Here is a 15,256-nt window from a genome sequence, read left to right on the forward strand (position 1 = left end):
GTGCCAGCGTGCGGGCTTTCTGGCCACAGCTTTTTGGCTACGACAACTCACATGTTTTCTGCATCTAGAAAAAACCACTGCATTTGAAAGGAATAATCTGGTTTCAGACCTGTATTGCCACTGGGTGAGAGTGTGCCGGGTCTGTTTGCTGGAGGTCTTTTCTGAGAGCAAATAACACCCCACAGATGCAGGATACGGTCAGCAGAGCCCTCAGCCAGCCAGGCTTGTGCTTTCAGCCACTGCTGCTCCCACGCTGACAGCTCAGGGTGGGCCTGATGCTCAGCCACACCAGACAACAGTTCTATATGGTTGTATTTTCTTAGATTAAAATCAGTGTCTCCTGAGTTTCAAGGCTGAAAATCAGGCCTCATTGAACAGCATTCGAACATTTCACCAAAACCCGTGTTTAACCAGTGAATGTCTTGTTATTTTTTTCTAATATCTCCAAACACGTTATTTGTAAGAATCAGCAAAATGGAACCTGAAGTGGATCTTTGGATTACAATCTGGTCATGTCAGCTGCCAAGAGGATCGATCCGTAGGTGCAGGAGTATGGCTGGAGCACACGCCGATCCTTAGGAATTCTGCAACGTGTTTTGCAAGCCATATATGAACTGGTAACTCATTTTGTTGTTGCTTTGGTGTCACAAAAGCCATGCAGTCTGACTAGGTCTCTCTGTTCAAATGTTCTGCAATCTGTGCCCCACAGTCATCTAGATATTTTCGTTAACTTGAACTTCGGGTGTGCAAGAAAAATGCTTCCAGTGAATAGGGGAATTAAAGAACATTTTCCAGGGGAAAACAGACCATGCCAGGTGACATGTGGGGACCAAGGAGAGTGATAATGAAGTTTTGCTGCACTTTCACATCGGAAGTACTTTTCTTAGCAGTTACTGAGGTAGAAATAGCATCACTTCACCAGGGTTGTTTCAGAGAGTGCACTTTTATCTCAAAACGATTGTCTTCTAAAATGTTGCAAGACTAAAAAGAACTTGTGTCATAGTGTGTTGTTTGTTTGTGTTCTGAGCACCAACTTCTGTCCATCAGAGCGAGTCATCTTTTGTCAGGTTCATTTGGTCCTTAGTGTGACGTGAATACTTTTTGGCAGATGCTCCCTGGAACCTCACAAGTGAATAGAACCTAGGGAGATATCTCTGAGAATTGGCCATCTGGAGCTTTCAGCCATAAAACTGTGGCGAAACGAATAGAAGTATTTTATGTGCGCTGGCTGTATATAATCTTCCTTTTTGCTGGGTATCCACAAGCTGATCTAAAACCATCAGATGTTAATGGGAATCTTGCCTTGATTTCTGCATCTTTGGATGGGGCTGTGAGTAACAAAGTTGCAAGCACTGCAAATGTCAGTAACAATATTGTAATTGTGGCTAAGGAGCTGGCATATTTGTTTGAGAGTTTGAGAAAATTATATGTGAGTGACATTTGATAGCGAGGAGGGTCTTTGCTTTCCACAATACTGAATATACGCTTCCATATTTGCGTTTGATTCCTTGGAACTGACTGATGGTTTTTAATATCCAACCAGAGTCACTGGTGACTTTATCGTGAAACGGTGATGAGTTCTTAAATTAATGTGGTTGCATCAGAGACAGAAGATACTGTTTTAATTTGCTTATGTATAGTGGTGTCTCTAATTTAACTTGTATTTTAAAGGTAAATGAGAGCTAAATGAGAGCCACATAAGGGTAGATTGTACACTTCATTTTCCAAACATTGCGTTGATGCTTGGTACCATAAAGGGGGACATAGATACAGTAGCTATGTGTCTTGCAATGCACTGTAATCATTTGTTCCTCTTCAGCGTGTGAACTTCAGCTTTTAAAAAGTGACAAGAATCCTGACTGGTCTGCGCTGGGACGTTACCAAGGTCATAAACACTTGAAAAATTGATTGCAATTGTTTTGGGTAACGGAAAACTCCACGTAGCTGGTGGTTGCGGTGGAACACTGATCTTGGAACTTGTGATGAGACAGGGATGAAGTGAAAGGTCAACTTTGTTTATCTTAAAGAACTCAGATATGACGGATTAAACACAGAAACCCCACCATCTGCACTACACTTCCATGCTAGACCGAGGTTTCCAGGAGGTATTTTTATAAGTGATGTGGGGTTGAAATGAGATGTGATGTCAGAACAAAATGTGAACCCAGGTAACCCAGAGATGATTCGGGGTGTTGTGTAGTGCACCAGGATCTCTCGGTTCTGTAACTGAGGTGCCGGGCAGGTCTGCTAATCCAGCAGAGCACAGAAATCGCTGTGTTTAGCATAATCCCAGATACCACTGTGAGAGAGTTATTAGCGGCTCACAGTTGCCAGCTGAGATTAAGCCAATTCACAGCCGTCCAGGTCAGGCCTGCAAGTGGATTCATGTCAGCTACGTTTCTGCCCTGAATGTCCTACACAGGAAAAAATGGGCATCATTCCACAGACAGCACCTGGGACTGCGAAGATCTGTCATTAAAGCATTCAGGCTCTCTGTGCGTCTCCTCTCAGAGAATTGTTATTAAGCAACTCCATTTGTTGAGCTGAGACCTCGGTTATTCCGTGATCTTTGGCGTGCCCCAATCTGCAGGTAAGCTGATAAAGCAAACTTGTTCCTTCTGGCTCAGTCTCTGCTTAGTTGGCTTCTCTTTTATAATAAGGAACACAATAACATAGAGATTCGAGGGAACTCTAACTGCTGAACAAAAACCATTTATGTGAAGCATCTTAGAATGATGTGTAGGTTTCTTCCACTTCTCACACTTACCTCCTTTTCTGCGCTGTACTGATCAGAGCAGAGAACCATAACCAAATCCTGCTTTTGCGTTTGGTCATTATGGAGCTCTGTCAGTAAGTCTCATATGTTTAGAAATAAAATGCACACGGAACTGCACATGAGAACAGCCAAGAATCGAAGAAGTTGGGTTGGTCTAGATGATCTCCAGAGGCCCCTTCCAACCCCGACCATTCTGTGACTCTCTGAAGAAGTTGGGTGTAATGGAGATGTTTGAAGAAGAAAAGTAGATGTTGAGAAATAATTCTGAAAAAAAGCTGGAAGAAAGTTTTACGAAGGGTGAAATAAAAGATAAGCTTGTTTCACAGAGCTGATTATCTATAGAAGATGGTAAGCAGGATCATTCATTTTATGTTTCATCATAGCTTGCTGCAACAGCAGGACCTGGTTGCAAGGAGAGCCAATTGCTCTTTTTCCTGCAGGTTCAGTGGGCAATATTCTGCTCACAGTATCTTAAAGAAAAACTGGTGTCACCAGCTGGTTTCCTGGTGATGTCTTGACCCTGTGCAAGCCCTCGAGTGTGTGTTGGGATCAGATGTTCTTGCAAGCCTGGGCCGCTCTCCTTACCCTGCATATTAAAACCATGAGGGCCACAGAGTACAGCCTGTCCCATCGCTGCTGTGAAGCTGTTGGTGTTTCTCTGGTGCAGGCTTGGAGCAGACTGGAGCCACTCAGGAAATCCTTGGAAAATCCAGTGTTCTACCAGAACAAACCAGAGGCAGACTCGGCAGGTGGGCTGGTTCTGTTTGCTCAGCCAGTTCCACAGTACTTGCTGGACAAAAGAAAGCATCAGGTGATGGAGAAATTCCCAAACACAGCTCCAGACCAATACAGACACGACCAGACTTTCTGATCTGTTGCGCATCTGTAGAACTTCTGTGAAAGGAGCTGCTCCAAAGGAACAGGAGGAGGTCATTTCTAGATAGGAGTTGAGGCAGGTATTACTACAACATGGTGTAAATTGATGTAGATTAATATTACACACAGAAGGTACCTTGTAGGTTAAATATATCCCAAAGGATAAGCACGCATTTCCTATTTTCTCCCTCCTAGCTTCTCTCTGGGTAAGAAGATAGTCCAACTTTCTGAAAGGTTTAGACTACCTTTAACCTTTTTTATGGTACATAAAAACCCTTCTACTAAAAGAATGTTAATCTTGCTCTAAAACGTGTGATCCTGTAATTTAAAACCTATTTCACACTGCAAAGGCACAGAGGGGACAGAAGAGTCACACACAGGCAACCTGTGTTCACACACTTACTAATTTTTCATTGCTTGACTTGTCAATCTTGGTCATCTTTTGATATTTTTATTTAATGTGGATGTAATAAGATTATTGAATGACTGTGAGGCTGTTTAAAAGAAGAGTTTAGAACTTCCAGTTGAAAGATCAAACAATCAAGCCACAATATTTTTCATACTGTAATTTGTAGTGTCAATGTCTGCTGGAAAGTTCAAACATAACAAAGGTTTTGCTTACGTGCTGCGCTGGATAAATGGTGGTGCTTTGGTTCTACATGTTGCAAAAAGTAAAGAATCAAAGAAAATAGATAACTAATAGTCTTATGTCAGCACTATAGGAGCAGAGAGCTGTGGTGGTTGGCGCTCGGTGCAGCTGCAGAAGTTGTGTTCCCAGTTCGGGTGGTACCCTCACCCATGGCAAATGGTTAAGAACTTTCTTCCTTCTTTTGCAAAAAGGGGTTTTTCTATTATGTCCTATTCAATTTTTCACTCTTCCAGTGTGATGGGTTCAAACTAACCCCCAAGCTTTAGTGTTGGTGACAATTTTTTGTTGTCTTTTTAAAAAATACTTGGTAATAAATGGGTTGGTGGAAATAGGTGGTTAGAATATGGACTAAGGCTACTGGAGGAATGCCACAGAGAATAATACAAAAGCTTGTATTGATTTCACTGGGGCCCAGATTTTATCAAAAACCTAATAAGTGCGTGTTGTTGGCATTGGCGTAGTTACTCCAGGTTTATGATAACATCTTGAAACTTGCAGAAAAAATCTGCGTTTCTCTTTCATTTTAGTTCATACAATGGCGGCATTCTGAAGATAGAGCTATGAAAGCTTAGGTAATTCTGGCACTGCGACAAGGTAAGAAATATTTAGAATGATGTCAGCAACTTAAAACATACAAGAGGATCTGAAAGAGCCTCTTAATCAGAAGAAAAAACTTCATATGAAAATAATGCAGGGAGTAAAATTTGAGATTAGCCCAGAGTGATTCTAGCATCGATCTGAGTCTGTTCTTGGAATGAAGCTTGGATTTCTTTCCCAGGGCAGGATTTGCCAGCATAGCTTCTCTTCGATGCATTTCTTTAGGAATCTAAATGGATGGGCAGGTTGCGTATTCTTCATCAAGAGCATTTTTGGAAATATGTGGCACCGTATTGATATCTCTGCAGGGCTTGGGCTGGCCAAGTAATTGAAGGTGGATTTAAAATATTAGAGCGGAATAGTCAGATAAATGTTTAAAAAATCGTACGAGGTAACTGATGTTTTTATTGCACAGCACATTTTATGGCTGATTAAAACAGTCTCTGGGAAGACACAGGAGACAAGAACACGTTGGTTTTAATAAAAGTCAGGGTAATTTATTAGGATCTGATTGGGGAAAATGTGTTGGTTCCAACTGCAGTTCTGCCTCCAGTCCCAGAAGTGATATTTAAGGCTTGTGTTGAAACAATCATGATATTGAAATGGATGGGGCTTTGCCATTGTTTTGAGTTATTCCAGGATATCACCACTGTTTATTTGCAGATGCTGACATGCCAATTGTACCTGCATGCACAGTTATCAGCCAGAATCTCGGTAGTTGCACATGCTTGCCCTCATCATTCGTCAATTAACACTTGTTTGAGAATAATAGGTTAAAGTCATACCTTTATTTCAGCCTTTATTTAAATTCAAATCTAGAATAAAGGTGGAGAGTCTGCTGGGGGGAATCGTGGTTTGCTGGGAACTGGAGGGTCACAGCGAGGCAGTTGTGCAGGCTGAGTTGGTGTCTCTCGTAAACAGGGAGAGCAGAGGAGACGTAAAATGAGGGAGCAATAGAAAAAGTGTGGGATCACTTGAAATTACAAACCATCCCGCTGATCCTTTTCGGTCAGGGGTGGAGCACAGCTGCTGGTGCTTTGCAACAAGAGCTCGGCCCGTTCCTTTCCTCTGCCTCCATGGTGTGCTCTTGCCTCTTCTCCTACCTAAGCAGTATCACTATTTGCCTTTTGTGCCCTCCTTCTGGAGTAGTGACTCTGTGCTTGGCGTGTTCTCCTGCCCCAGCAGCTGAGCTGAAAGCGAAGGGACCTCCCAACAGCCCAGGCACATGGTGACTTCTCAGCAGGATTGCAAGTGGGTGCGATGGGTCCTCAAAGTGACAAACGTTGTAATGATGGCTCTTCAAAGTGACAAGTGTTGTGTAAGAGTCCCCTAGCAGAGAATTAACTGAGAAGATCAGTCTCTATCTGGCCTGCAACCCAGATAAACGTTGTGATCCTGCTTGCCTCTGCCTTCTCATGTGAGCAGCTCAGCATCACCATTGATGTCGTTTCACGCCGCATTGTCCTCCTATCCAGCTTTTCCGTAAGCTGTGTTCAGGTGGAAGGGATTTTCCAGAGGTCAGTCTTCTGTGGTACGTAGGCAGGAATTTGGGGACACAGTTTCTGAGGGGGATCGACGCCTCAGTGTTTCAAGAACATCTGACTTTCTGCCTTCCTATGCCCTAATAAATATTTCTCCAACTATCAATCTGTTGAATGTCATTCAAGTTGAATGAGCTAAAACTTCCCAAATATCAGATCAATCCAGGAATATTTTAAGTGAGACAAAAAAGTTGCTGTTTTCCATTCATGAAGGCCTACTTTGCTAGGTATTTTCTTACCTGAAAAAGGCGTTTCTTTCAAAGTGATGTACTCTTGCTACTGTGTCCAAAACTTGGTCAACCAAATAGCTCTTCACAGCATCATCATATAAAAACGAGCTGAACTCATCCCTCACGGCGTGAAAACCCCGTTGTGATTCAGGTTCAGTTAACAGTAGATGTAGCCTATTAATGGAGCCCTCATAGTTGAGATATAACCTAGAATAACTTTATCCCTTAGTATACAGCCATCAGCAGTAGTTTTCCAGTGTCCAGTAGGTTAATTTGTGTAGTTTTTATGCTTGTATTTTCAACTTTTGGCTCGTGAAAATTATTAAGGAGGAAAGCTTGCCATCAGCTCCGTGCTACTCAGGCAATTTGGATGCAATTCAGCCCAGCTCAGCAGAGGTGCAGAAGATGAAGAACTGAATACTTTATAATTACTGTGTCTGAAGGTGCCAGATTGTAGAATCTCTACAGGTAATTGTGAGATTGCTATAAAGACATCACATTTGCCTGCAGAGATTTCCCAGTCTGCGACTTTTATCCAGGTTGAAGAAGAGAGAGAAATATTTTCTTGCTGCCAGCCCATATAAGATTTTAAACTGAATTTCCAATGAGGTGTTGAAGAAGGTTGTGTTGTTCAAAGACCAGATGTAGCTCCTTAGAAGTTTTCCGTAGATAAGGATATTGATAATGATTAAACTGACCTTCTCTCCCCTTCAGTCGCTGTAATTCTCGCCTCGTTTCTGACTCTCCCGCTTGTTACGTCTTGTTGTGCATTTTTACATTTAAATAGTGCATTCTTTGAGGCACGGATTGTGAATAGGCTTCTGCCGTGTGGGTGTTCATAGAAAAGAAAACGTTAAACAACACAAGCGGAGATTAATCACAGACTGTATAGTTTCTGTGCTAATTCCAAACAGAAAGCACAAGAAATAAAAAAGAAAAAAACAACCCAACCCCTGCTTTAACGTAATTTAATACTCTTGTTGTGAGCAGTAAAAGAGGCTGTAAAAACCTCCGATGAATTTACTCATTTCTGGTGCAGAGCTTTCATTTGCAGAGATTTGTTTTTGCCAATGCTCAGTGATCCAAAAAAAGTGAAGGATGAGGAGCAGATCTTTGGTGTCCCTTGCTGTGAAAAATCTTTAATGTGCTTTAAAAGGAGACTAAAGAGCCCTATTTGTTTCCCTTTGTCTCTTGGAAGTGAAAGGATGTTTTGTACCAAATTCTTGAAAAATCCATGGCAAAAAAGTCTCCCTAAGGTGCGAGTCCCAGGGGCTGCTTTTCCAGTATAAACAAGCGGAAAACAGCTTGTGTCCTTGCTAAGCAGATTAGCAGGAGAGGTTGAAAAGGTTCTTTCTGGAGAACAACTCATTCTCCTAATTGTGTGCAATGCCAGTGGAGCCCCAGGAAAGTGGGAACGAACACAGAGAGCCGCATTTGCCCCCCACACCCTGCAGAATCAGAGAAATCAGCTTGTATTTGTAAAAAGACACGGAGGTTCTGGACCGCCTGGGTTTCCCTGCCGCTTTTCTGTGTTGATTCTTGGCGTCCAGCCTCTTGAGTTCGCTTGTCCTGCCCGTTCTGATCCCGGGGGCTTTTGCACCGTCGGGCTTTGCACAATTAATGCAGGTGCCGTACCTGCCCCGCGGTTCCTTTCAGCACAGCAGCCTCTCACCACCACTTCACATGGAACCAGCAAGCAGTTTTGTAAAGGAAGGGAGTGAATAAATGGAGAAGAGGGAAAAACTCTCCTACGAACCAGAATGCAACGTGGTTTCTATCGCCATCACTGTGAGCTCAGCACTGACTGCGTGGGCTCTAGGATGTGACGCTGCTTAACACAAGGAGACAAAACCCACTGGAGAAAACCTACAAAACACCCCATTAAGTTATTCATTCTCTTCCACAAACTAACGAGTACAGTCAGCCAAATTCCTTTTTAAGGGGAAATGAAAATTTGGATTCAAAACTGCGCTGCCGTGTTTCAAGACAATGAAATTAACTGTTGTGCATCCCAGAAACAAATTCTAATGAGCCGGGAGAGCAATCTGTTGCTGCCTCCCTTTGATGTGAGGGGAAAAAATAGGCTTTGTTTGCTGCTTCACTTGGAAGCACAAAGAATAACTTCATCCTCGGGCTCTGAAACTTTCTGATGTTGCAGTTAATTAATAATGTTAGTATTTGCCACCTGGTGACTTGAGGTTATTGCATGAGAAAAATCACCAGCCTAAAAGTGTGAAAGACGATAGGCTTGTGTGCGTTTAATGATGAGTTGCTATTGATGGGTTGTTTTTAGCATCTTTGCTGTTGTTATATTTCGGTTTATGTCGTAAAATGCCTGTTCTTCTGTCATTTTCCCCAGCTGTAGCTCTGGTGGCGAGGGAAACAGACCCTTCCTTGGGCTTCGCCGGCGCACGGGCTGTTGTTTCCCCGCCATCTCCAACAATGGTGGGTCGGTAACAGCTGGGCCGTGTCTGTGCAGACAAAGCACCGCGGGGCCGGACCCTCCCGCTGCTCAAGCATAACTGTTGTCCTGGTAACGCTTAACTAGCACGTGTTTTATTGTCTCAAACTGCTTTCCTGGGGTATTTGCAGGTGGTAGAAGATGCTTTCTTAAAGAGGGGTCACCACCTCGTGAACTTTCAGATGTCGCAACAAATTGGGGGACAAAACCATTCTTTTTGGCGTTCAAATGGATTAAGTAAATCTTATTATATAGCCTTTACGAGACAGATGTAAGTCACAGTTTGATTTTTAGCATTGCATCCAGATGCTGACACAAGCATTTCTGCTGTCAAAATTTGGTTTTCGGAATGTGAATTAACACCATATTCCAATATGAAGATTTCAAATAAACCCCGTGAGAGCATGCAGATACTAACGTTACCGTGACTTTCTTTTGTCTTGGGTTTATTTGACCTGTGGTTTGTTTACCTATAAGTATTTCTTTTGAATTTGATATTTCAGTGACTTATCTTAAAAATGCACTTGCATTGACCAGAATTCTTAGGCTGGTCTGACAGATGTCGGGATAAATACAAAATGATCTGTGAACACTTAAAGGATGGTGACAATGGAAAAATCACTTGCTCGGTATTTTAAGGTGGAAAGTATCGAAGGAACTTCTGATGCACGCATGCGTGCGGAGGATGCGTTTGTATGTGTGTTAGTAAGCAGAATTTTGTAAATAAGAATTACATTATCATTTTTTCCTATATCAAAATTAAAAGTGCCTTGATAATGTACTTAATGCATTCATCATTTTTTTTTTCTGCGGTACGCAGGAATTTTTTTGTGTTAGAGTTGTTTGGTAAGAGAAAACAGTCCCAGGACAAAAGAATGACAAGAAGTAACATTGACATCGAATAAAAATGTGGTTAGGTTTTAATAAATTCAGCACAATCCATTCATAACCTGGAGGGATGAAGAGAGAGCTCCCTCTCCTGTCAGTTTGAGAACATTTGTAGAAGCTGTTTGCATGTTTACTTTTATGAAGGTATAAATAAGAATAATGCTTAAATGACGTTTGGGGAAGCTTGTAACAAAAGGCTTCTATTAATCTCTTTGAAAAGAGTGAGCGGTGGTTAAGTGTTTTTTTGAGACATTCTGAATTGATTCTGTAGCATTGTCAATGTGAAGTTGGTTTTGCTACAGGTGCATTTTGTGAGACTGATAGTGTTTTCTACCCTTTATTAAAACACCGATTTTTCAGTTTGTAAAGGATTTTTTCAGAGAAATTTGGGCATTCGTGTTTAGATAAAGTAGCCAATGCTACTTGGTTGCTAGCTCTTGTTTTATTTGTAGGCTTAATCCAGGTTCCCTCCTGCATCTGCCCATGGAAGCCTCTTCACTTGTGTGCTCTGGGGGGACAGGGGGAGAATTGCGTTTGCCGCAATGGCCGGGTAAGGACACCCGGGTACGCCCGAACCCGTGGCTGAGAACGCTGCCCGCCTTTTTACAGCTCTGCCACAGACACATTGCTCGATTATTTCCTTTGCTCGAGCTCGTGACTGAACTGCACGAAAATGAAATCAAAGCGAATTTTTGGACAGCTGTGTTTCCTGTTGCGCCTCTGTATAGTGTGTTAGCAGATGCTGGAGGTGGGGAATGGAATCTGAGGTGAGATATTGTAGGAAAAAAGCAACAGGTTGGACACTCAGCCTATTCCCCCCTCCCTTTATTTTTGGTGGGGGGAGGCACTTAAATAAATTAACACCTAAATAAATTAGCTACATTTCAGGCCAGAATTTTTGCTTTACGGTGAAGACTGAAAGAAGAATTGTCTTCATTGTTCATTACCTTACTCAAAGCAAGTTTTTAATATACAAACCAGGTGAAAACATTTGGAAACACAGGCTGCCTTGTACAAAATTCCCTGAGCTCTATTCTTCAGGAGCATCGCTTTGGTTATGGCTTAACCTTAAGATCAATGTGATATTAATTAATAGGTAATTATAATGAGAGAGGTTTTTGACCACACGCTTGTTCTGCTGCCGTTTATCTGGCACCCAGGGTCGGTTCCTCCCCCTTCCCCATTTAGTACCAAACTGTGTTTAAGTCTTTTATAAAACATCTTTGAATCCAGACATAGCGATGGATCCACATTGAATTAATTATATTCTGTAAACTCCCAAACTCAGTTAGATAGTTTCATTTTTCATAGTTCTGAATAAAAAGCAAACGAGGCAATGACAGGGGGCTGAGTGTTGGCAATAAAAAGCTTGTATTTTGCTGTATAATTACTCTCTCGTTAATTCTGACTGTTGAAGAGCAGCTGCTGACTGTTGGTACCAGTTCACGACTAAAACAACGTTCTCGTGTGACAAATGAATGGACATGATTTTGGGGAAGAAAGCATGAAGAATATTTGCAGTGCTATAGCGCCTGCCACATATTCACAGCAACGCTACGTTTCCCAGCGAGCTCCCCCCGCCCCCGAATTTCAAAGTCCAGACTTACCAGTAAACGCGGCTACAAGCTCTTAACCTTTCATTTCTGTTTCTCCAGACTTCAATATTGCTTTCAGGTCTGCTCGCTAACATTTGTCGTCACTTTAGATACTTCTGTACTGGGATGGAGATGCTGAGCGATGTGAGCTTGGAAACGGCTTGAAAAGAAGAGCGTGGTAAATGCTGCTTTATGCTCAGACCTTCCTGCCTTTGCTCACAGTTTACTGCCGTTCCTTTGCTACAGCCATCCGCAAAGAAAGTGAATTTTCACTGGCTGCCGAAGAAGAGTTCTCTCCTTGCTCTCAAACCCCCTGCGAGCTCCCCAAACCGCGGCGCTGACACCAGCACGGGGGCACGATTCCTAAAGTCAGGCCTACGGTGCCGCCGGCTGCTCGTGGGACATTGCCTTCCAAGTTGTTCCTTCGACAGAAAAGCACGCATCTGCTCCTCCAAAGTTTCGGAAGCGCCAGAAAGATAGCCGAGAATTACAAGTAAAAGACAAGTTTTCTATAGGAAACAGCCCGGCAGTCCGCACTTTGTTATTCACTTGATAAGCAGAGTCTTTTTGACAGTCCTAACCTTCTAAACTATAGGTCCTGCTGAGCCCAGCATGAGTCAAACGCTGGGTACCATCTGTCAGAGCTTTAGTGTGGGGTTTTTTTTTCCCTCTCTCCTCTTTTACTCCAATCTGCTAAGAGGGGTGCGGAATAGAAGTTGCTTTTCTACCTTTAAATGAGAAAGTAGGGAAATTCAATAAGAAGCATTAAAGAAATCCTGCTGTTCCCAAAAAACTCAGTAGGCACCGGGCAGGAGAACAGATTGTTCTGTGTTCCTAAAGATTTTAAAAACAAGTGTGTAACATGTCTCAGGAAGTGGGGGGAAAAAAAAATCTGAAAGCAAAACTGAAAAGATGATTTTGAAAAACTAAGTTATAAGAACCGTGGTATTCGCAGGAGTTTTAAAGTGGTGCACACTTCACAGGTTTCTACTGTTTTTCCAAAGAAACGCTCTGAAAGGATATTCCAAATTTCCCATTGATGGACATTTAATAAGAGGAGCTGGCAGAGAAGAAATGCCCCCCTGCTGCATTGTGAAAGAATTACCAAGGGGGCGTTTTTATGTCTCATTAGTTTATATTCAACCCTAAATTGGCACCTGTCCTGAACTTGGCCAAAATTCACTGGAACTTTAGAGACACAGATGAATATTTCTCTTTAACACGTTACTAGCAATTTATCGAAACAGAGGGCTTCGTGGGCTGTTACAGACGTACACGCGCACACGGAGAGAAGAATATAACAAGAAATATCCTGGTTTTCCGGTGCCGAGGGCCGTGTGAGGAGGTGCATCTGCAGTTCCCCGTGTGCCGTGGTGGCCACGTCTGCGAGCGCAGCCGGGTGTCGCACCTCCCACCGCTTACGGTCAAACTGCTGCAAACCACAGCACTTGCTGATACTTAACAGAAAGGAATGGAAAACTGTTCCTTGCAGTTGATTTTTGAGCTGTTTCTCTAGCAGCCTGTGCCTTTCAGAGTCGCCGTGGGACTGAGGTAGTTTTGGTTTAGATGCTGCAGTGTCAAGCTGCATCAGCTGCACACCAGTAACGCAGCTCCGTATGTCATAACCACTCCTGATGGGGACATTTGGTGGCTTCCTTGTCTTTCCTCCCAGCCCTGCATGAGCCGCAGGAGATGTTTTGCCTCCTCAACGCTGGCGCTCTGACTCCAGCTGGACATCTGTGTCGACAGTGCTTGGTTTTCACACGAAACAATTGCAATCGACAGTACACAGTGGGTGTATGATTGTGCATGAATTTTTGTTCGAGGTCTGTGTTTTAGAAGGCAGAAACATTTAAATGTCCTAAACAACATGCCTAGTTATCCTTTTACTGTATTATGTTGTTTTACCTCTGCTGACTGGCATCACATTATTTCAATTTGTGTGTATTTAGCAGAAGGGGTCTGTGGCTATGACCAGAGATTGAAGAAGTTCTAGTGGGATTTTATTGTCCCCTTACAGTTCCTTTAGCCACAGCAATTCTAAATTGCCATTTTGAAAGGTCAGCAGTGTGATTTTAACGAGTGTTTAATTCTGCTCTCATTGCAATTTTATACTCATGAGATTTTAATACACTGGCGAGCGCCCGGGATGGCAAGGGGATCAGCACCATTCAGAACTTGGACATTGACTTTGTCTCTTCTTGTGGTACGGGCTGTTAAAACATGTTCTATAAACCACTGCTGTGGCGTCTTGGGCAGTTTACATAAAGAGGTGACTTTATGGGTGTATGTCTGGGCAGTTGTACCTATAGATGTTGTTGTCTTTGGATGCCAGCTCTTACATAGGGTTTGAACAACATCTGGTGGTGTCATGACTTGCCTAATATTAGGAAGCTATCGCAATTGTATGTAAAGTATGTATTTTTACAGATTCCTTCCCATGATTATGATAGTTCTCCTTGCGTATGTTTGGTGTGGTCACACACAGGGACGAACCAGAGCTGAACCCCTGGCAGGGACAGGGAAAGCAGAAAGGAAAGCAAGGAGAGAGGACACGATCCAGTGAGCAGGGTGGTACCAGAAATGTCCACTCAAAGCTGATGTAGTTATTAATCACCATTAATCTGCACTGTTTGCGGAGCACCTGGGCTTTGCGTTCTCCTGCTGGGTTCTGCCCTTGGATCTGGGGGCCCAGGGGACACCCAGGAGCTTTTAATGGAACCAGGAGAGCTGGGAGTGCATAGGACGTGCACTTGCACAGCGCTTGTCTCTCTCTTCTTAAAATGACCACACTGATGAGGTCAGATCACATTCATTTGATAACAAAACTGCATGAGAATTAGTTACACTTCAGCGTGCCGGGCTGCATTTGTGAGACAGGAGAGCTTTTCTAGTCCGGTTACTTTGTGAGCACCGTGTTATTCAATTTGTATAAATTTGCGTTAGCATTTTGAAGCATTTAAACCGGTGTAGCAGTCACTCTGGGATATCTAGTAATTTCTGGATATTTAGTAAGTGGCGTTTTCTTTAATAAGCTAACATTTCTATTCCATCGGGATTACCAGAAGGCGCATATGAAGTACTGTTCATTTTCCTCTCTTGGCAGGCCAACGAGACTTTAATTTAAAATAGTGATTTAAAACAGTGGCTTTGTAAAAAGGATAACATGCAAAACACAGAATACTTTTATTCCATGTTGTATCTTGGGTGATACAAATACTATGACACCTAATGTTCTGTCTGAACTAACTAAAAATTGGTAAATAGATATGATTTTCAACCCAGTTTTTTCTCTCCTGTGTTACATGAAGAAACTTTGTATACTGCTGTTGCTGCATAACCTCTGTCAAACTTGTCAGCTCAAATGAGTAGTTCAACTCAGTCACTTTTGTTTTAATATAGAGCGAATCAGTGTACAAATGTAGGATCAAAGCACATGATTTCTAATCGAAGTCTGGACTCTTTGAAAACTGAGTTCATAGCAAAACAAAGCAAGCATCTGCGTCAAAACGGTTGCACTTTGTGCAGATGTTGGGGTGTTTAAGGGATAGAATCATCCCACTTATATGTTTCCAGTGTCATAAAATGTAATCAAGTGATCGAAATGAGAAGGGAGACAGATGAAACAGACCTCTTAACAACA

General features: G+C 42.6%; 1 protein-coding gene across 1 annotated transcript in view; it reads left to right on the forward strand.

Annotated features, from left to right (window-relative positions):
• Nucleotides 1-15,256, forward strand: part of CCDC85A (coiled-coil domain containing 85A) — a 209,549-nt gene that overhangs the window by 18,331 nt on the left and 175,962 nt on the right. The window lies entirely within an intron of this gene.

The sequence above is a fragment of the Patagioenas fasciata genome, chromosome 3, assembly GCF_037038585.1.
Source record: "Patagioenas fasciata isolate bPatFas1 chromosome 3, bPatFas1.hap1, whole genome shotgun sequence".
NCBI lineage: Eukaryota > Metazoa > Chordata > Aves > Columbiformes > Columbidae > Patagioenas > Patagioenas fasciata.